General features: G+C 40.8%; 1 protein-coding gene across 3 annotated transcripts in view; it reads left to right on the forward strand.

Moving 5' to 3' along the window:
• The first annotated feature begins 1,056 nt into the window (after nt 1–1,056).
• LOC149179520 (nicotinate phosphoribosyltransferase 1-like) overlaps nt 1,057–21,755 on the forward strand; it is a 496,243-nt gene continuing 475,544 nt past the window's right edge. For 2 of the 3 annotated variants that reach the window (XM_089415680.1, XM_089415682.1), the window contains exon 1: nt 1,057–1,394. The gene's annotated coding sequence lies outside the window, so the exon portion shown is untranslated. Of the gene's footprint in view, nt 1,395–1,881; nt 2,231–21,755 lie in introns of those variants that run through there. The other variant, XM_089415681.1, reaches the window with a different exon arrangement.

Genomic DNA, 21,755 nt, shown 5'->3' on the forward strand with positions numbered 1-21,755 from the left:
GTGAGAATAATATGGTATTTTTTTAATGGTATTTTTTTTTATTGATTAAAAACATATCTTGACTCCATCTTATTCAGAATTTCGGGCTATATGCCTCCTGTGGATTAATACCTGTCCTGGCATCATATGTTTCCTTCTCATGTGGAATTTTATTGTATTCAGATTTGTTTTTATCTTGTTTTTGTGGGATATCTCCTTTGGAGATCTTGTGGAGCTATGCGCTCAATATTTTGATCTTTCTTAGTCATCCATGCGGTTCTGATCCTATGATCCTATGACAGTATCTGATTTCTGAATATCTACGCCTAATAGCATTTTGACCTCTTATGTATCTAGACTTTTATATTCTCTTAATATAAATCATGAAATTTTTTCTTTCTGAAAAAAAAAAAAGTTAAAAATGATGTGTGAATAATGTGTCATGTTTTTACTAATTTTTTGATTTATTAAAATATATATTTAAACTAAAAAAGGTATGTGAATAATATGGTATTTTTTAAATGAGTAAAAGATTATATGAATTAAGAGGCGTATGATATTTAGTTTTTAAAATTAAATTTTTTTATTTTTTATATTATTCTAAAAATGATAATCTAAATTATTTAAAATCTCAAAAATAAAATTGCATTAACAAAAATCTCTGACAAATAAAGTCTGTCGTAAATAAAGTGGTTTTTAATATTAAATTTTTTTATTTTTATTTGTTGACAGCAATATTTTATATTTTTCTAAAAATAATAATCTAAAATATTTTAAAATCGATAAAAAAAAATCTCAAAAATAAAGTTTCATTGACAAAAGTCTATGACAAATAAAGTCTCATAAATCTCGGACCAGCTTTTAATATAATTCCAACTTGTAACATAATTCCAACGTGAGTCAGAGAGACTTTTAATATAATTCCAACTTGTAACATAATTCCAACGTGAGTCAGAGAGATTTAGGTTTTGAATGCTGTTTATCCACGCTGTCAAGGTGTCCGTGTGAAGTGGCTCCAACTCTATGGAATTGAACAACATCTATGTATAGGCATTGTTGCCACCCACGACGGAATCCGCCACATATTTACGAAAACAGACGAATGTGGGGGACCGGGGTGTCTGGAGTGCATGTTGTCGGAATAATACTTTTATTCTTCCGAGCTTCATTCAACTTGGAATGTAATTAAATCTTTTGAAGACCTTGGCCTGGTGCATTGGTCTTCCCATGAAATGACGCAGCAATAGTCAGGAAGATTCGCTGAAGAAGAGAAGACGGTGAAAATGACGTGAGATGGATGGACGCATGCCTTTAGGATTCCCACGAATAAATGTTTGCTGAGAAGGCCTTCAGAAACCAAATCAAAATTGAACTTCGCAGGAAAAGCGAGTATCGACACAATCCAGTATTATAAGGTAATGTAACATCAAAACTTGATGTCTTTGGTGCTGCGATAGATTCACTCTTTTAAGCAGTAGGTGTGTCTCTGAGATTTTGATTTTTGATTTTGAGCTGACAAAATTCAGGGCTAAAATGTATTTCACTTGTATCACTGTGGCACCCATGTTCTCAATGTGGTCTGTGGTTCGGGAGGTTGGCACATATCATTTTTGTTATTTTCCATCGTCGTTGTGCACCCTTTAGACATCATGTTTCCGCTGGGTATCCATGTTCTCATTATGGTTTGCGGTATTGGAAGTTGACACATGACATTTTGGTTATTTCCCATTATCGTTGTTCGCTATTTAGGCACCTGTGTTTGCACTGTGGCACCGATGTTCTTCTTGTGGTTTGTGGTTTGTGGTTTGGCAAGTTGAAATATGCCATTTTTTATATTTCGATCCTAGGTGTCCACCCTTTAGGCACTCATGCTTTCACTATGGCATCCATGTTCTCATTGTGATTGTGGTTTTGGAAATTGGCACATGCCGTTTTCGATATTTTCGGTCTTCGTTGTTCACCCATATACTTCGCAATTTCTACTGACTAAAGACACCCTCCAAAACACCTTCTCATCCACCCACTCACTATTTCCAGCAACTAAACTTAATCTCCCAGTCACCTTTCCCTTGAGAAGGAGAGGTGAAGAGTGAAAACCCAGTAGTTCTGCTTAAGAAAGGGCAGGATCTACAGCATATAGGCATCCGCTCACTGTCAAAGTCTCCTTAAGAGCGACCATGCCCCATCCACGTGGGCAGTGGCTCACTGTCAAACCCTAAGAAGACTCCTTTAAATCTCATATATTAAAGAGGTAAGCTTTTAATCCTTGTTTTTTAATCTAGAGATTTGAGGTTCACTACACTTTGGATGGAAGATGTTGTAATGTTTTTGCATGCGCTGAGTAATCTCAATTAACTAAAAGAAAATAAAAAAATGGCATTATTAATTTTTATAATGCTAAAACAATAGCATAGATATTTTTTAGAGCTAAATTCATTGATAATTTTTAAAATTACATAATCAGAAGTTTACTGTTGGCCTCTGGTCTGCCAATAGGGAAACCAGACCATTGGCAGAACAGTAAGCCTTTTACCAAAATAATTTTTGAGTCCAAGATTAAACAAAAGTAAACAGTGTTTTCGAGTCTAAACCATTGAACATTTAAAAATCTGACATAGCAGAGCTTGCCTATGCTAGATGACCTGTAAAAACTGAAAAGCAAAAAAGAAAATGGCTGCCCAGACATCCTAAAAAATAGGAAGAGACAGAGGGATTCACCTCAATTGGAGCAGCAGCATCTTTGCTGTTGATTTCTGGACCATAACCTGGTGCCAAGCCTACTTTGATGCGCTCCAATCTGCTGTCCAAGGCCTTTATCTGCAGCTGCATTTGGATTTATTTTAATCTTAATTATAGATCCATTATAGTCGATAATTTTTAATTACTTAGACATTTGAATATATATTTGCTTATCCTTCTGTTGCTTAATAGATTCAGGTTAGGATGAATTCATGTTAATTTTTATTTTAATAATGCATAGATATTTTTTTTTGTAAATTTCGAAGAGGCATGGAAAGAACTTTGAAAAGTCACACAACACTTAGATTCAGACTAAGATGAATCTTGTTAATTTTATTTCAATAATGTACAAAGAAGATTTTTAATTTAATTTAAATTTTGAAAGGGCATTGAAAGAACTTTGAAAGGCCACACTACATTTGAAGATGACAGAGCAATAAACAATAAAACGTTGGCAAACCTTAAGCACCGGACAGTCTTGCCATAAATGCAGATGGTACCTGGAAGTTTTGCATGGTTCTGGTCATGAAACCTGTTACATCAATGGTCCAGGACAGGTATCTATGACAAGTTCGTCTGATGCTTAAGGTTTACCTAAAATTCATGAGCTGGTAGATGACACAGTTACAGATCAAGCCAAACATATTGCGAAGACACCCCTTTTTCTGACTGCTTAGTTCCCACGGAATGTGAACAATTGCTAGGGCACTTGCATTTGAAGACAGCTAGCCCTGCATAATGGAAATACACAGCCAACCCTACAGTATATTCACAACAGATTTGCTGCAAACAAAGAGAGGCCATCTTTGCTCAAATGGAGAACTGTTAATTTTAGGTATGTTCTATGCTTAGATCAATTTATTTCAATTTTCACAGTTAGCTCCATATCTTTTCCAGATTAGCAATCACATGAGCATTAAAGTAAACTGCAGATAGAACATAAACATAAATCGCAAAAGACGAGCCAAGACAAGAGGACACAAGATGTGGCGCTAGCCAGGGACAAAACCCAATGTGGGGAAACCCTTTATCAATTCTTTTTATATGTTCTTCAATAGTTCCACAGAGAGAGAGAGAGATTGTACATTTACAACATAAGTCAACACTTTGACTTATCTAGATAAGAGCATAGATCATCTCTAAGAAGATGATACATGAGATCAGTTGAAGACATGCTGCTTCAATTGATTCTCCAAGGTGACTCCTTCACCTATCGTTTTGCTGCATTTCGTCATCATGCTGCACCTCACTGTGCTGCACCATGCTGCATCCATCATCATTATGCTGCATCTCATCACGCTTCATTAATCATGACTGTACCCATCACTGTACTGCGTTATGTGTCATTGCTGCACCATGTTGCCATCCTGACCTATGTGTTAGCTGCACCTTGCTTGCTTGTTTCCCGTAGCATGCTTGTTGTCCCTAGCATGCTTGTTGTTGCATGCTAGTTGTCCCTTGCGTGTTAACTGTAACATTGCATGCTTGGTGTATTTGTTGCTAAGTACCATACAACTGTCCCAATGTTAGTTAGCTGTCCCTTGCATGCTGCTCTCCTTCGGAGACAGATGCTCCGGCTGTTTCGGCAGTTCTGGTAGTTTCGGCTATTCCCGGCAGTTCCGGTAGTTCCCGACAGTCCCGACAGTTTTGGCTTTTCCTGCAGTTTTGGCAGTTCCGACATTTTCGGCTTTTCTAGCTTTTCTGGCAGTTCCGGCTTTTCCTGCATTTCCGACTTTTGCAGCAGTTTTGGCTTTTCTGGCTTTTCCGACAGTTCCGTCTTTTCCGGCTTTTCCGATAGTTCTGTCTTTTCCGGCAGTTCCGGCTTTTCCAGCAATTCCAACTTTTTCGGCTTTTCTGGCAGTTCCGACTTTTCCAGCAATTCCGGCTTTTCCGGCAGTTCCGGCTTTTCCGGCAGTTTCAGCAGTTTTGGCTTTTCTAGTAGTTTCGGCTTTTTCGGCAGTTCTGGCTTTTCCAGCATTTCCGGCATTTCCGGATTTTCTGGCTTCTGGCTTTTCCGGATTTTCCGGTAGTTTCGGCTTTTCCGACAATTCCGTCTTTTTTGGCAGTTCCGGCTTTCTGCCCTTTGGATCAATGCAACGTTATTCCTTGGGATCTCTCCTCCTACTAAAACCCAAAGACAAGTAGAGAGAGGTAGAGAGCCCAAGTGTGTGTAGAAATGACTTGAAGTCCTCTTCTATTCATACTAAAATGTAGAGGTTGAATAGACATGACTGTTGGGCTTCTGAGCCTACATAAGTTGCTGGCCGACTTGACAATTTGTCCATAATCAAAATAAATTCATATCTCCATAAATACTTATTGGAATCGGATGATCTTTAGATCAATCCTACACCTCTCAATGAGAGGGATCCAAGAAAAATATCAGCTGCCATAAATAAGATGACCCGCATGGAGTTTGACCCTAGTTGCCAATTTTAACACTCCCTCTCAATTAGGGAGAACTCCATCTGTTGATTCATATGTCCAACGATACTATCTCTACCATCGGTGCCCTGCACTGCTCTACTCTGCTGAACCATGAAGAATAAGAATTGGTCGAGAATGTCTCATACCATTCTCTATTGACCCGAAGTCAATTTCATCTGAAGAGAGTGTGTCACATCACTCTTATTGACCCGAAGTCAGTTTCATTGATCCCGGATTAATGGAGGTCATCCTAGTATAGGGAGTATGGTAGATACAACGATGCGTCCATCGATAGAACTACTATGGTCCCTATCCTCATTTCCCTGCTCATTGATTAGATGAGAGGTACTTCCCATGAGTCCCAGACTGCATGGGTAGGATGCCTCGACAGGAGAACGAATCATCCTGTCCACAGGAGAACGAATCATCCTGTCAGTGGATGCCACGGAGAATGAATCATCCTGGCCCACAGGAGAACGAATCATCCTGTTCCACAATCACCACGGAGAACGAATCATCCTGGCCCATAGGAGAACGAATCATCTTGTTCCATGGTTGCCACGGAGAACGAATCATCCTGGCCCACAGGAGAATGAATCATCTTGTTCCACAGTCGTCACGGAGAACTAATCATCCTAGCCCACAGGAGAACGAATCATCCTGTTCCACAGTCGCCACGGAGAATGAATCATCCTGGCCCACAGGAGAACGAATCATCCTGTTCCACAGTCGCCACAGAGAACAAATCATCCTGGCCCACAGGAGAACGAATCATCCTGTTCCATAGTTGCCACGGAGAACAAATCATGTTGGCCCATAGGAAAACGAATCATCCTGTTCCATAGTCACCATGGGAGAACTAATCATCCTGGCCCATAGGAGAGCTAATCATCCTGTTCATAGCGCACCACCAGGGGAGGGTGAGTCACCCTGTGGTCGTATGTTGCTCCAGTAAGTACCCCAAGCCCCCCAGAGCTCCCAGAGTTCAATGCATGCAACATGCAGGACCCTTATAAGAAGGTCTCTCAACGACTCCAAGTCGTTCGGGAAAGTCATAGATTTGACCTTTCCCTAGGGCTTTGACAAAATGTCTCCGACTTGTACATCAGTCTCAATGCGATGGAGCCTCCTTGCTCATCGACTTACCATATCCCAGATAAGGTAGTATTTGATGTCTATCTGCTGGAGCAATCATCGAATACAGGATTCCTCAATAATCGAATCCCACCTCTGGTTGTCACAGAGAATCACAGTGGTATTCATCATGTGTACAAATAGCTCACTTAGGAGCTTCTTGGTGGGCTCCAGTATTGCAGCAATAATGCTGCAACTCCTGGGGCTCCCTTCTTTACTTTTATCAACCCGGTAGTTCGTAACAAACTTGGAAGCGACGGTGCTGTATGCACAAGTACTAGCTCTTGCCGCAGCTGTCGCTTTGTCAGCTGGTACAAGTCCACTAGGAGCTTAAGCCAACTTCTATGAGCTCTTAGAAGAAGCTTTTTAATTGATGGATGAAAGCTAACTCGAAGGAAGCTAATCTAATTGCGAAAAGAAACTGAAAGCCAAAAAGAAACACAAACCCTAGCAAACCCTAATTCTACCAGCTAGTCCTATTGACGCAAAGGAGAGCATGCAAACTACTGAAAGAGATGCCATTACTTCTATGAAGGTAAAATGCATGTGTCTAAGTTATCACTATCTGAAGAAAACATCTTTTTGTATTTTTGATTAAGTTGTTGGAATTATCATGCATGTGCTTCTAACTATTTTTGACTGTGCAGAGGTGGATCAAGGAGGAGAAATGCTTGGAAGAGGTCGGGAAGGTTCGGAGAGGGCCTAAGGGGTCCCTAACACCCTTCTAGAGAGTTTCACAAAGTTTGGCTGCCAAGAAACCGCGTTTATGAGCTTCTACAGGAAGTCTGCAGGGGTTCTACAGGATGTTCTGAAATTTCTACAGGATGTTCTGCGATTTTCTACAGGATGTTTAAAAATTGGATTTTGGAGGATGGTTGAGTGAGGGTAGATGCATGACTGGATATGGAGGTAGGATAGCGGTCTGAAGTGGCCCAGGAACTGGTGGATGGAGCTAAGGAATGGCGAGGATTGTTCGATTTGTTCAAGGGAGAGATGAAACGATGTTGCACAAGAAGATGAGAATCATGGCAACGTAAGCGAATGAGGCAAATGTAAGGTAAGGGTTCTAAGTGAAGGGTGAAGCAGGTAGGTTGGATGGAGTATGGGCAGGTAAGGAAGGATAACAGGTACTCTGCAAGTGGTTTTTCAAACTGACCAAACAAACACTTATAAAACCTATGACCTAGTTACTTTACTCTAATCTGACCTAACAACAAAATGAAATGAACAGAGGTTTATTCGAAATGAAATACGTGAAATGACTATGCAACTAAGCAATCATAAACTGAAGCATGCAATCAAAACTGATATCAAGTTCGACAACTAAGAATCCAACACTATTAATTGCATGGTGAAGCAAAGAATGTGTTTTTGTGGGCAGCAAGGTTACATTGGTCCCAACTCATGATTCCACTGAAGGGGAGGTGAGATCCAAAGTACTTGGTAGCCTTTTTCTGAATATATTCCCTGTGATTAACCTATCAAGTAAATCTGAACATGAAGAACCTTTTTAATCATCAAAAGCAACCTAAATAACAACACAATATTTAAATCTAAATAGCAGATTTTATTCTAAGAATGCAGCAAAGACACATGAAAGTAAACAAAGGAGGTACTGGGCGCTTGAGATGGGCCCAACCCCAAGAGCTACAGCCTCCTAAGAGAGACTTAGAGCTGGTGCAAAGCTGGATTCATCTTTATTGAGCAAGAAAAGAAGAGTTACATCAAAACTGTCCACAAGGGAAACTTGAAAATGAGCTGAAAGCAAAGCTAATCTATTGCCTAAAAATCGAACTACAAAATGACTAACTACTGGCTAACTACTAGCTAACCCAAATGAGGCCCTAAGCCTTCTTATTTATACAAATTGAGGACCCCAACAGTCCTCCTAAACTTTAGGGACTCGGCTGCCCAAAACTTGTAGTTAACAGCAGTCCTACTTGACTTGCTTGGCTGCCCTTGTGCTAATTGATTTGGTGGCCCTTGAACTTCGAGCTGATGGTGGAGAATTCGAGGTAAGGGCCCATAAATGAAGGGAACACCTTCCTAAAAATACTCTCCACGAATTTGGCTGCCAAGTGCTCATTTCAACCATTGACTTTGTCTCCAAATTGACCAAAAAGGCTACACAAAGCACCCATTAGACCTGTTGGCATAATGACTAACCCAATTCACTCTATTAGCATAAATATAATAAAAAACATGCAATAAACTAATGAGAATGGTGGATTAAGTCGAATTAGGAGGTTGAATGAGTCCAAATAATTATCCATTTTTGGGGCTCATCACTTCTGCAACCATGCAACTTCACACGAGATCATACTCGTAGCTATGTATTCGGTCTCGACAGTGCTTATAGCAACCAACTTCTGCTTCCTTCTCATCCATGATATCGAAGCATAATCCAAAGAGAACCAGCACTAAGAAGTGCTCTAGTGATCCTCCACACTGCCTTCCCACTCAGTATTCGAATAATCATGCAGTTTCATATTTCCGGCAGTGTATCTCAATCCATGAGAGATTGTGCCGAAGATATCTTAGAAGATTCTTGGCACCAATCCAGTGAGGCTCAACCAAATATGAGCTCACCATGCTAACTGCAAAACATATGTCCGGATGGAAGTTCACCAAGAACATCAACGCGAATGAGTTTATGAAACTTAGAGGCATTTCCCAAATCTGGTCTGACATCACTACCATATAACTTCTGAAAGTTAAGATCCTCGAGGTAGTCACAGGCTTGCAGTTTATCATTCCACATTTGGAATCCAACTCCTTCTTACTTCTGCAAATGAGAGGGTCTGCACCTGTCAGAAATAGGTCGTCCTCATAAGGTGCCGGTATGAGAGGTCTATCATCCACAACCTTCAGGTAATGGTTTGGATCGGTTTCACTCCTAGTGAATCTTAGCTTCATCAGACAACTATCAATCCTCTCATACTACGCCCGGGGTGTTTTGCTTCAAGCCATAGAGGGCTTTCTTCCACCTGTATACATGAGATTCCCGATCATGAATCTCAAACCCCTCGGGTTGTTCCAAACTTGTGGACCTGCTACATGAGGGGAATGGTCCCCTTGTAAGATTTTCCTTCGGTACATCTCAGACATGTACTTTCATGCTCTTTTTGAATTCAGGCATCCCTGTCACCATCTGACTCACAGATCTTCGGTGCTATGTGTCAATGGACATGGTACCCAGTGGACTTCCTGTAACTTGATACAACCTTGAACACAAAAACATCTTTGAAAATTCTATTTTCAAACACGTACCTTTCCATCGATGAGTGCCACCTTGAAACCTTTGACTTCCATTGCTGAAATGGACACCAGGTTCTACTTGCGATTAGGTACATAAAAGAGATTCTATAAATGAATCGAGTTACCCTTATTCAATTGAGAGTTAACATTCCCTACACCCTTTTCGGGATAGGTGGCATCGGCTCCAAGTATAATCCCACGATTGTTTCCATCTCTACCAAATTAGAGAGTGCACCCATCTATTCGATGAAGTGCCTTGAAGCGCTACAATCTATAAGCCAGATTCCCAAAGAATCTGAAGGAGAGGGCCCATACAAGATAACGCTTCTTTATCTTATCAGAAACAACATTTGATTCTTCATACCTGGGGTTCCTTGCTTTCTATGAAGAGTCGGCCATTTCCTTGATGACCTGCATTACCTGTCATTCCTTTGATCATAGATGATGTCCCTCGAATGATTGTTATCATCATCAAGTGATGTGTCCCTGCCATTCGGACACTCCTTCGCATAATGGCCGAACTAGTTATCTGCCTTTCCTCCCACCCTGAGATCTGGTCTTCCAATGAAGTGATCTTTAGGTATGCCATATTCCGCTGTGCCATTCTGATAATATTCTTTGCTTCGACTTCACCCTTGGTAAATTTGAAGAGGGATGAGGAATCCACTGATCCTTTTGTCCTTTCCCAACTGTCTTCGCTGATTACTCTTTCACTCTTGCTTGGGCATTGTCTTCACCTCAGCTTTGATACCATGTTAATCTTAGGCATGTTCTATGCTTAGAGCAATTTATTTCAATTTTCACAGTTAGCTCCATATCTTTTCTAGATTAGCAATCACATCAACATTAAAGCAGATAGAACTTAAACATAAATCGCAGAAGACAAGCCAAGACAAGAGGACACAAGATGTGGCGCTAGCCAGGGACAAACCCCAATGTGGGGAGACCCTTTATCAATTCTTCTTATATGTTCTTCAATAGTTTAGTAGAGAGAGAGAGAGATAGTACATTTACAACAGAAGTTAAAACTTTGACTTATCTAGATAAGAGCATAAATCATCTCTAAGAAGATGATACATGAGATCAGTTGAAGACATGCTGCTTCAATTGATTCTCCAAGGTGGCTCCTTCACCTATTGTTTTGCTATATTTCGTCATCATGCAGCACCTCACCGCGCTGCACCATGCTGCATCCATCATCACTACGCTGAATCTCATCATGCTTCATTAATCATGACTGTACCCATCATTGTACTGCATTATGTGCCATTGCTGCACCATGTTGCCATCTTGACCTATTTGGCTGCACTTTGCTTGCTTGTTGTCCCTTGCTTGCTTGTTGTCCCTAGCATGCTTGTTGTTCGTTGCTTGCTTGTTGTCCCTAGCATGCTTGTGGTCCTTAGCTTGTTGTTGCATGCTAGTTGTCCCTTGCATGCTAACTGTAACATTGCATGCTTGGTGTATTTGCTGCTAAGTACCATACAACTGTCCCAATGTTAGTTAGCTGTCCCTTACATGCTGCTCTCCTTCGGAGATAGATGCTCGGGTTGTTTCGATAGTTCTGGCAGTTCCAACTATTCCCGACAGTTCTGGCAGTTCCGGTTGTTCCCGACAGTTCCGGCTTTTTCGGCAGTTTCGGCAGTTCCGGCATTTTCGGCTTTTCTGGCTTTTCTGGTAGTTCTGGCTTTTCTGGCATTTCTGACTTTTCTGGCAGTTCCGGCTTTTCTGGCTTTTCCAACAGTTCCGTCTTTATCGGCTTTTCTGGTAGTTCCGTCTTTTCCGGTAGTTCCAGCTTTTTCGGCTTTTCTGGCAGTTCCGGCTTTTCCTGCAATTCCAGCTTTTCTGGCAGTTCCGGCTTTTCCGGCTTTTCTGGCAGTTCCGGCTTTTCCAGTAGTTTCGGCTTTTTCAGCATTTCTGGCTTTTCCGACATTTCCAGATTTTTTGGCTTCTGGCTTTTCCGACATTTCCATATTTTTCGGCAGTTCCGGCTTTTTCAACTTTTTCGGCAATTCCATCTTTTCTGGCAGTTCCGGCTTTCTGCCCTCTGGATCAGGGCAATGTTATGCATTAGGATCTCTCCTCCTACTAAAACCCAAAGACAAGTAGAGAGAGGAAGAGATCCCAAGTGTGTGTAGAAATGACTTGAAGTCCTCTTCTATTTATACTAAAACGTAGAGGTTGAATAGAGATGATTGTTGGGCTTCTGAGCCTACATAAGTTGCTAGTCAACTTGACAATTTGTCCATAATCAAAATAAATTCATATCTTCATAAATACTTATCGGAATCGGATGATCTTTAGATCAATCCTACACCCTACACCTCTCGATGAGAGGGATCCAAGAAAAATATCAGTTGCCATAAATAAGATGACCCACATGGAGTTTGGCCCTAGTTGCCAATTTTAACAAGAACAACGTTTTTATTTTACTCCAAAGAAAAAATCGTAATTTGATTCAACCTGAAAGCAAGAAACAAAATTATGTTCTGCAGATACTCATAAGAATTCGATCATGTCAGCGTGTTGGATGATGCACAGTAAGAAGAAGAAACTATAAAAAAATACATAATTTTTGGGGCTAAGTGTGATAAATATCACTTAGCCTATGCAGGCTCTGCGTGATTTCTGCGTGGGGGCTCCCTCTGACTGCGTCAACCTGGACTGCTGCTGCTTCTGCTGCTGAGAAATCGAGATTTCTCTTGCCAATCATCTGCTGTGATTTCTCATCCCCAGCACTTCTGCGTCAACCTCCTCCAGCTGCTACGTTGACCCTCTGCGTCAATCTCCTTCAGCTGCTGCGCTGCCCCTTCTTGGACCAGCGCTGACTTTCGTATCCCTCTTTGCGTATTCACTGGAGCTGGAAATCACTTCCTTCCAGTGCTGCCTCTGATCCTCTCTACTTGATCACTGGTTTGAATTCCTTAGCAAACCTTGCCCTAGGAAGATCGAACTGACTAATCAACTCTCTGTGTATCTTCAAGTGAACCCCAAGCCTCCATCTTATAATTTTCCTGTTGAGTCTCCAATGGCCGAGATTAAGTCGCTAATCAACGGCTAAGATTAAAACATGACTTGATCCGCCTTCTAGATCATTCTCACCCATATTTTGATTAATACTCATTAATATTTTAATTTCTCTAAGTTTAGACTTAGGAACTCCATTAAAAATATTAATTATTTTAATAAAATACGATCCGAGTGGAATTTCACCAAACGGTTTCTGGGTTATTTATAACTCATGTGCCTTAGCCTCTCCACCAATTTTCAAGGCTAGAGCACTTTCGATGCTACCAAAAACTAACACTCCTGCTTAGCGAGGAAAGTGCTCTAGCAACAATGTCTACCTGCATGCTGCTTTGTTTCTGAAGCACCTCCTTTTTGCACTGTTGCTGCTACTGTACTGCTACCCATGACACTACCACTGCCACTGCTGCATTTGTACTACAGCTCCCTCTCAAACGCTGCATCATTCTATTGAAAGGGATTTTCCAACATACCCATATGTTCCCAAAATTGAACAAACTTTGCTCTTCCTAGAGCCTTGGTAAGTATGTCTGCCACCTGATTTCCTGTGGGAGTGTACTCCAACTGTACCGCTCCACGCTGAACACAGTCTCTGATAAAGTGACACTGAATATCAATGTGTTTGGAGCGATCATGAAACACTGGATTTTCAAAGAGCTTGATACAACTCTGATTATCACAAAAGATCCTTGTCGCTTCCATCCTTCTCCTGAATAGATTTACAAGCAGTTTCCTGAGCCATATAGCTTCACAGGTTTCTTTGCTAGCTACCATGTACTCAGCTTAAATAGAGCTCAGAGCTACAGACTTCTACTTCTTACTGCACTAGGCGGTCATCCCAGATCCAATACCGAAGCAATACTCAGTGGTACTTTTCCTGTCTATTGAACTTCCTGCCCAATCTGCATCAATGAATCCACTCTATTCAATATCATTGCCCTTGGTGTACCTTAATCCAAAATTGACTGTTCCTTGCACATATTTGAGAATGTGCTTTGCTGTTGCCGAGTGCGCCCTTTTAGGTTCCACCATGAACTGACTAAGGGTGTTGACAACATCACACAAGTTTGGCCTGGTGTTGACTAGATACATAAGTGACCCAATGAATTGTCTATCTAAGGTGGGGTCACTTCCTTGTCTCCTGAAGCATCTATTTTCTTCCAATTGGTAATCATAGGCATAGCCATAGGTCGACAATCCTGCATTTTGATTCTTTTCAGAATTTCTGATGCATATCTTCCTTGGCCAAGGAAGATCTCACCATCTCGCTGCCAAACTTCCAATCTTAGAAAATAGTGCATTAGCCCCAAATCCTTCATATCAAACCCAGTTTCCAAGTTCTTCTTACAATCCTCTATGAGACTGGATGATCCTATAAAAAATAGATCATCCACATACAATACCAAAATTAACGACTCACCTTCTACCAGCAGATAATAAAGATTGGGATCGACATCGCTCTTGATGAATCCCAATTGCTATAAGTAGCGGTCAATTCGACCATACCAAGCTCTGGGTGCTTGTTTTAGCCTATACAAGGCTTTCTTCAACCTGCACACATGAGTTCTCTTTTCATGTGTTTCGAAACATTCTGGTTGTTTGATATATACCTCTTCTTCTATGACCCCATTCAAGAACATTTTCTTGACATCCATCTGGTGAATCTCCCATCCCATCTGAGCTGCAAGGGATATAATGGATCTGATAGAGGTATACCGAGCTACTAGGGCAAAGGTTTCCTCATACTCTATTCCTTCCTTTTGTGCATATCCTGTTGCGACAAACCTAGCCTTGTACTTGTCTACGTTGCCATCTGCAACATATTTGATCTTGTAGATCCATCTCGAACCTACAACTGATATGTTCTCTGGTCTTGGTACAATTTCCTAGACATCATTTGTCATGATAGAACTGTACTCTTCTACCATGGCATCCACCCATACCTGGTGTTGTACGACTTCTTGAAAACTAGAGGGTTCTTCGACCTGAGCTACCAATGCTTGGTACATGTTAGGTTGTCTACGCTGCCTTTTCTCAGCTCTAGGAGCTCCAACGAATTCCTCTGCATCCCTCAGAGTTTGTTGGCTAGTTCTTCCATTGGTGGTGGGAGGTTCCATTTGTTCCTCTTCCTATTGTTGTACCTGCTGTGACACGCTTGGCTCCTCTTCTCTTGAGGAGATGCTAAGACTGGTTATTGTGCTTGAACTAGACCCTTGTCTTCCTGCCAGATCTGATCCCTGTTGCTGGACTAGAGGAGCATCCTCATCCTATTCTTCAAACAACATCTCTCGAGATTTCCTAAAGGCTCTATCTTGCATGAAATTTGCATCCTGTCTTACTACAATCTTCCTACTGTTCGGAATGTAGATTCGACATGCCTTTGAAGTCTCATTGTAACCTACTAGATACCCAACTTCGACATTCTGCTCTAACTTGCTCTGCTTCTCTTCTGGAATATGGCAAGAAGCTACACTTCCGAATATCCTGAGGTGACTTACTTCTGGCTTCTTTCCCGTGAAAACTCCCTCTGGCGTCTTCTTTCCTAAAGCCTTGTGAGGAGTCCTGTTCTCAATGTGTACAGCCGTGTTGCATGCTTCTGCCCATAAAAACTTGGGTAGATTTTGATCATATAGCATTGCCTTTGCTGCTCCAACAATAGTTCCGTTCTTCCTTTCTGCGACTCTATTCTACTCTGGATTATAGCGTGTTGTCCATTCTCTTCGGATCCCTTCTTTTGCACAAAAACCAGTGAAGTTTTTATCCGTGTATTCTCCACCATTGTTTGAGCGCAATATGTTGATCTTCCTTCCTGTCTGGTTTTCCACTAGAGCCTTAAACTCTTTAAACTGATCAAAGACCTCATCCTTGGTTCTTAAAAAATAGATCCAAGTTTTCCTAGAGTGGTCATCTATGAAGGTAACAAAATACTCACATCGGACCGCAAATGTCTGAGTGTATTAACCCCAATACACTCTTAGCTCTTTTGTTGCTTCTAGAATATGCTGCTTTGGCGTACTTGCCTTGTACGCAACCTCTACATGTATCATCATGCTTGGTAGTAAGTACTGGAACCCCCGTAACAGTTTCCTTGAGCATCTGTAATGCCCCTTGATGTAAGTGACCCGTCCTCCTATGCCACAACTCATTTAATTCTTTTTCTCCATCGACATTATTGCTTATTAGTGCCATAGGAGACTCGAGTTGCAACTTCTATAATCTGTTGCTTCGAGTTCCAATCTGGGCCCTCTTTTTCCACTTTGGATGCTTGACATATACTCTATTACCAATGAAGTATACACCATAACCCTTATCTTGTAATTGAGAGATAGAAATCAAATTCATTCCCAGACCTGGCACATGCAGTACATTCGTGGCCCGAAGACTATCTCCTGTTGCTGTCTGGAATATAACAGTTCCCTTTCCTACTGGGGTGCATTTCGTCCTGTTACCCTTTGTGATTTGGAAGTTCATCTTTTCCTCCTGATAGCTCGAGAAATATTCTTGTTCGCTGAAGCCTCGCTATCAGTGTACCAATCCTCGATTGATGTAGAACTTGATAAGCAAGCAAACTCCTCTTCCAGCCTGGAAGCTAATTCAGAAATATTTTGATCCCAACTGTTCTCCATGCCCTTTTTCTTTGCTTCCATCTTGCTTGGACCTTGCTCTGATCCCATGTAAAAATTTGCTGCAATAATTGATTTATTTCTCCTACTTATTTATAATAAGTTATTCACCAAAGCTTCAGTAAATACCAAAATAGATTCAGTTGTAGACTTCACAAATTAAGAAATAAAGAGGCAAGAGAAACATCAACATATGAGCAATCACATTGATACACTTGTTTTTGGACAATCGTCCCCGGAAAAACCCAATGCGGGAAAACCGGTGCAACAGATTTGAGGATTATTATTATTGGTAGTAAATATCTGAATACAATTTGGATGGCCTAGAAAAACGACAATCCACTCAGAGAAGATAACTGAGAATTCTTTCACACCGATTCTGAAGATTTTTCCATGCCCCCAGCCCATTGCGCAGTCCTTGCGTGAGCTTACGTAGGCTTTGCGTGATTTCTACGTAGGGGCTCCCTCTGACTGCGTCAGCCTGGACTACAACTGCTTCTGCTGTTGAGAAATCGAGATTTCTCCTGCCAATCATCTACTGTGATTCCCGACACTGAATTCTGCTCATCCCCAACACTTCTGCGTCAACCTCCTCCAGCTGCTGCATTGACCCTCTGCGTCAATCTCCTTCAGCTGCTGCGCTGTCCCTTCTTGGACCAACGCTGACTCTGGTATCCCTCTTTGCGTATTCACTGGAACTGGAAATCACTTCCTTCCAGTGCTACCTCTGATCCTCTCTACTTGATCACAAGTTCAAATTCCTTAGCAAACCCAGGCCTAGGAAGATCGAACTGACTGATCAACTCTTTGTGTATCTTCAAGTGAACCCCAAGCCTCCATCTTATACTTTTCCTGTTGAGTCTTCAACTGCTGAGATTAAGTCTCTAATCAACGGCTAAGATTAAAACATGACTTGATCCGCCTTCTAGATCATTCTCACCCATATTTTGATTAATACCCATTAATATTTCAATTTCCCTAAGTTTAGACTTAGGAACTCCATTAAAAATATTAATTATTTTAATAAAATACAATCCGGGTGGAATTTCACCAATCGGTTTCTGGGTTCTTTAGAACTCATATGCCTTAGCCTCTCCACCAATTTTTAAGGCTAGGGCACTTCCGTTGCTACCAAAAACTAACATAAGGCTCCTACAAGACCAAATCAAACCTCTTCTTGATGAACTTTCTTCTTCACTTAGTCAACCCAAGTCAAACTGCTTCAAAACTGCCCCATCGTCACAAATTCTGACCTGCACTCTTGACTGCATTTTTCGGCCTTCTAGCCTTGTAATCTTCGGCCTCCTGTAATCACTGCGACTTTGTACATGTGACAGATTTAGGTTAGTTTTGATCTTCTCTCTCCTTCGCTCAAATTTCTTCCTTCTCCTTAGAATTTCAGCTTGTAGACTTGATACTTTTGCCACTTGATTTCATCCTTCTATGATGACTGTAATTTCGGTCTTTGCTGCTGCAGAAGATGCTCTAGACAATTCACACATGTGAGATGAAGGTGACTTAAAAACAATCCTTAAATTCTTCCTTTTCCTTCCTTCGCTTGCTCTTCTTCTTTGCTTGCTATATCGAACTTGTTGTGAGTTGAATCAATGTCTCCAAATGTGGTTGACTTCCATCTTATATATAGGCTTCTTAGGGAGCCCTAATAGGCCGACTTGTCTTTTGTAGGTTGACTAGGTCTTGGAGGGTCTTTATGACATTTCTATGACTCAATTAAATTTCTTTTTCATGATATAAGATGCACTAACAGGGTCTTTTCATATGACAATGACTTCTTTGACTTCTTGACTTAATGACAAAACCTAGAAGCACTCAATGGGTGCTTGACTTACAAATAAAATGACTTTGAGCATGAAACCCATGCTACGAAATAATAATAATAAATTCCTTTTTATTTTTTTATCAAATACATAAAATCATGATTACAATAGACATTATGAATACTGAACCTAGTTACACATTTCAACACTTCCTTTTAACTAGGGAGGTTTTCATAATCCATACAAGGTACTTGGACATTCTCAACCTGAAGAATTCTCATAAGAAGAGTCAAATTGGTAAGCCATCTCATAAGCTATCATATCAACTTATATTAGTGCATCTCATCATATCGACCAACATTGTCATATAGCAAGGCCTTGACTAACAACTCTATCTCTCCACAAAAATAGAGCACAATGCTAGGGAGATTATGATTAATAGACACCTTCATCATTGACTCTCAAGGCACATGCCCCAAGAGGATGTTCACAAGGTATGTCCTTCTAGGACCATTTCCATCTTGGATTAACACATCCTCATGGAATTTCCTCTTCAACTACTCTTTCCTATTGGATGCCCTACCTCATCCTCAAAGAGTATCAGAATCAATCTCAAATGCTTACCCAATCCTCCATTCTTTCTTCATCACATGAAGACAATAATGATGTGTCTATCTCTCCCTCTTAACTAGGGAGGATCTACTCATTCCTATAAAAGGAATATACCCAAGCTCCCTCTTAACAAGGGACTTGTTATCAACAACAACTCTCTTCGGTGGAGATACTATCAACTGCTTGTAGGGATCCTTCTTCTGGCATCATGTCATGAACTTCAACTTCTTCATCGTGGAACCTTCTTCTTATTTGTAGGGCATCAGCCATCTTCTTCATCACTACCTGTCAACAAAACATCGTCTTGAACCAACAGTCATGTCATCCTTCTCTTCATCGGAAAGTGATCTTGTAGTCATCATCTGGCTATCTTTCATAAAGCTACCTCTTCCCAGTCATGTTTCTTTCTGGATCTTCCATCCAATCTCATTAGTACTAGTTTTAGGTGACTTCTATAACTCTCTTACGGTAACCTACTTCAACCCAACCAGATGATTTTTCAAAAATCAAAGTGAACATCAAATCAAAGTTACTTTTTTATGATGGCCTTGCATCATGAAATCCACTCCTTGCATCAACATCTTTTCGCATATTGTATGAATCCATCTCCAAGACATACATTACCAAGGTTTTCTTCTTCCAACATATCAGGGTCTTCATATCTTTCTCCATGGAGATGTCATAGTTAATCCTTCTAGTTATCAGATGTTGATCACTTATCTTATCTTACTTGACAATAGATGCATCTTCTCATGAACTCTTCTTTCACCTTTCTTTGCATATGGCTTTCTCAAGATCTTCTATACATAGTTCCTTTCATCATAGGAACCATAGTTGCCAACCACCTCATATTCTCCATGAGGTCATATTATGTTGATTTCATCTTGTTGATATGTAGAAGAGTTCAAGGCACATTGTCTACATGCCTTCATGCATCATTCTAATGGAAGAGTTTCTTATTCTTTCATCATGCTCATGAGATAGAGAATTTTAGCCTTTCTATCTCAACCATATGATGACATGACTTTATCTAAATATATACATACCTCTTCCTTCTTTTGGTCATCTAGACTTTCTTCTAGCAGCTTCCTTTCCTTGCTTGAATATGAAAGTACTTCAATCAACTTGACATGCTGCACTTCTTTTTCACCATACCTTCATCCTTCTAACCAGTGGATCCCACACAAGGTGGAATGTAGACTTTCCACGAGACACTTGCTACTTCTAAGTAGAGGTGAACCTTCAATGGATCTTGACGGTCCTCATTCTGCAAATGCTTCTTCCTAATGATGATGATGTATGATCTCTTTATCTTTTATCTTGCTAGATGACTTACCATATATAATGCTACTTCGGTTATCCTAATATGCTTTCAATGAAGATGCCATGAGCTACTTCCTTTCTATCATGATGATTGCTTCAACCATGTAGATTACTACTTCAGCTATCCTTCCATGCTTCTATGATGATGTCACGTCTATGCATCCTTAATCATCATGGCTACTAACTTCTATACACTAAGTGAAGGAGGTTATTTCAGTCATAATAAAGGTCTTTCACTTCCTCCTTTGATTTCTTCTTTTTGGGTTCTTCTACTTCTTCGGTGATATGGGCTTCATTTCTCTCCTTTCTCTTCATGTTGTCCTTCGGGCAATTTCTTTTGAAATGCCCATATTCATTACACTCATAGCATTGGATCTTTGACATATCAATTTTCTTGTGAAACTTCTTTCGAGGCTCAAATTTCCCAAATTTTCCTTTCTTCCTTGTTGATGTTGCATATGCTTGTGTTTGTTCATTTGACCCAACATCGTTCTTCGCTTTTAATCTAGATTCTTCAATTTTGCATAATGACCACAAATTGTTGAATGGAGTGGTTTCCTTCTTCCCATAGATGCTTGATACAAAATTCCCCCATTCATTAGGTAGTGCATTGAGCACAATGGTGGTCATCTCTCGATCAAACATTACTTCTCCAAGTTCTTGTAGTTGGTCTCTAATTTCAGATACCTTCATGAAATATGAAGCTATCCCTTCTTCCCTTGAGATTTTCATCTTGTATAGTTCGGTTCTCAAAGATATGATTTCTCTGCAGTGCTCACAGAAAACAACTCCACCAATTTGTCATAGATTTCCTTCGCTGTCTTTAACTTTGCAACATAAGGGATGAGAGAATCCTTAATTGACTCTATGAGGATCCTTTGTGCCCTTATTTCTCCTTTCATGTACATTGATAGTGCTTGAGCTTACTCTTGAGTGTTGATTTGGGGTAGCATCGAATGTGCTCTGGCCACGAAATTTGGTGGAGAGGTTAGGGCACATGAGATCTCCAATACCCAGAAAGGGTTTGGGAAGATTCTAAATAGTTCAGGAGATATTAAAATAATTAATATTTTTAATGGAGTCCCTAAGTCTAAACTTAGGGAAATTAAAATATTAATGTGGATTAATATAAAACTGTGTTAGAATGGGCCAAAAGACATGGATCAAGCCAGATCTAATCTTAGTCGTCGATTAGGGACTTAATCTCAGTCGTTGATATATCAACGAGAAAAGTATAAGAGGAGGCTTGAGGGTCACTTGGAGAGCACACCAGATGATCAGTGATTCTATTCTTTAGAGCGGGGTTTGCTAAGAGAGATAGAATCAGTGATCGTAGTTGCAACTGAGGGGCAATGAGTACAGAGAGATAGAGAGGCAGAGATAGTGCCGGGAGATCAACGCAGGAGCCAGAGAAAGTGACACAATAGCAGCCAGGGCTCACACAAGGTCATGCAGAGGCAGCGAGGAGCTGCGCAGTGCTTTAGAGAGGCTAGCATAGCTGACGCAGAGGGCCAAAAGGTTGACGCAAGGTCTCCTAAGGCTGACGCAGGCCCATTCAGGCTCACACAGAGCCAGCACTGGGCAGAGAGAGGTTGACGTAGTCTAGAAAGGCAGACGCTGGGGTTTTTGGGGCAGATAGGAGCTGAGGAGCTGTCGGAGGGTTTATCTGGGGTTTCAGCCGGAACATCTGTCTTAGACTCAGAGGTACTACTACCAAAGGCATTCTCTGTTGGGTAAGTCGGATTTGGCACCCAGACTGTACTCTGAAATTGCTTAATAAGAAAACCCTCAGATAGTTGCACCGGTTTTCCCGCATTGGGTTTTTTCTGGGGACATTGGTCCAAAGATAACGGTGTCA

This window comes from Pinus tabuliformis, chromosome 3_2 (genome assembly GCF_031772625.1).
Source record: "Pinus tabuliformis cultivar Carrire ecotype Pingquan chromosome 3_2, CPIR1, whole genome shotgun sequence".
Classification (NCBI taxonomy): Eukaryota; Viridiplantae; Streptophyta; class Pinopsida; order Pinales; family Pinaceae; genus Pinus; species Pinus tabuliformis.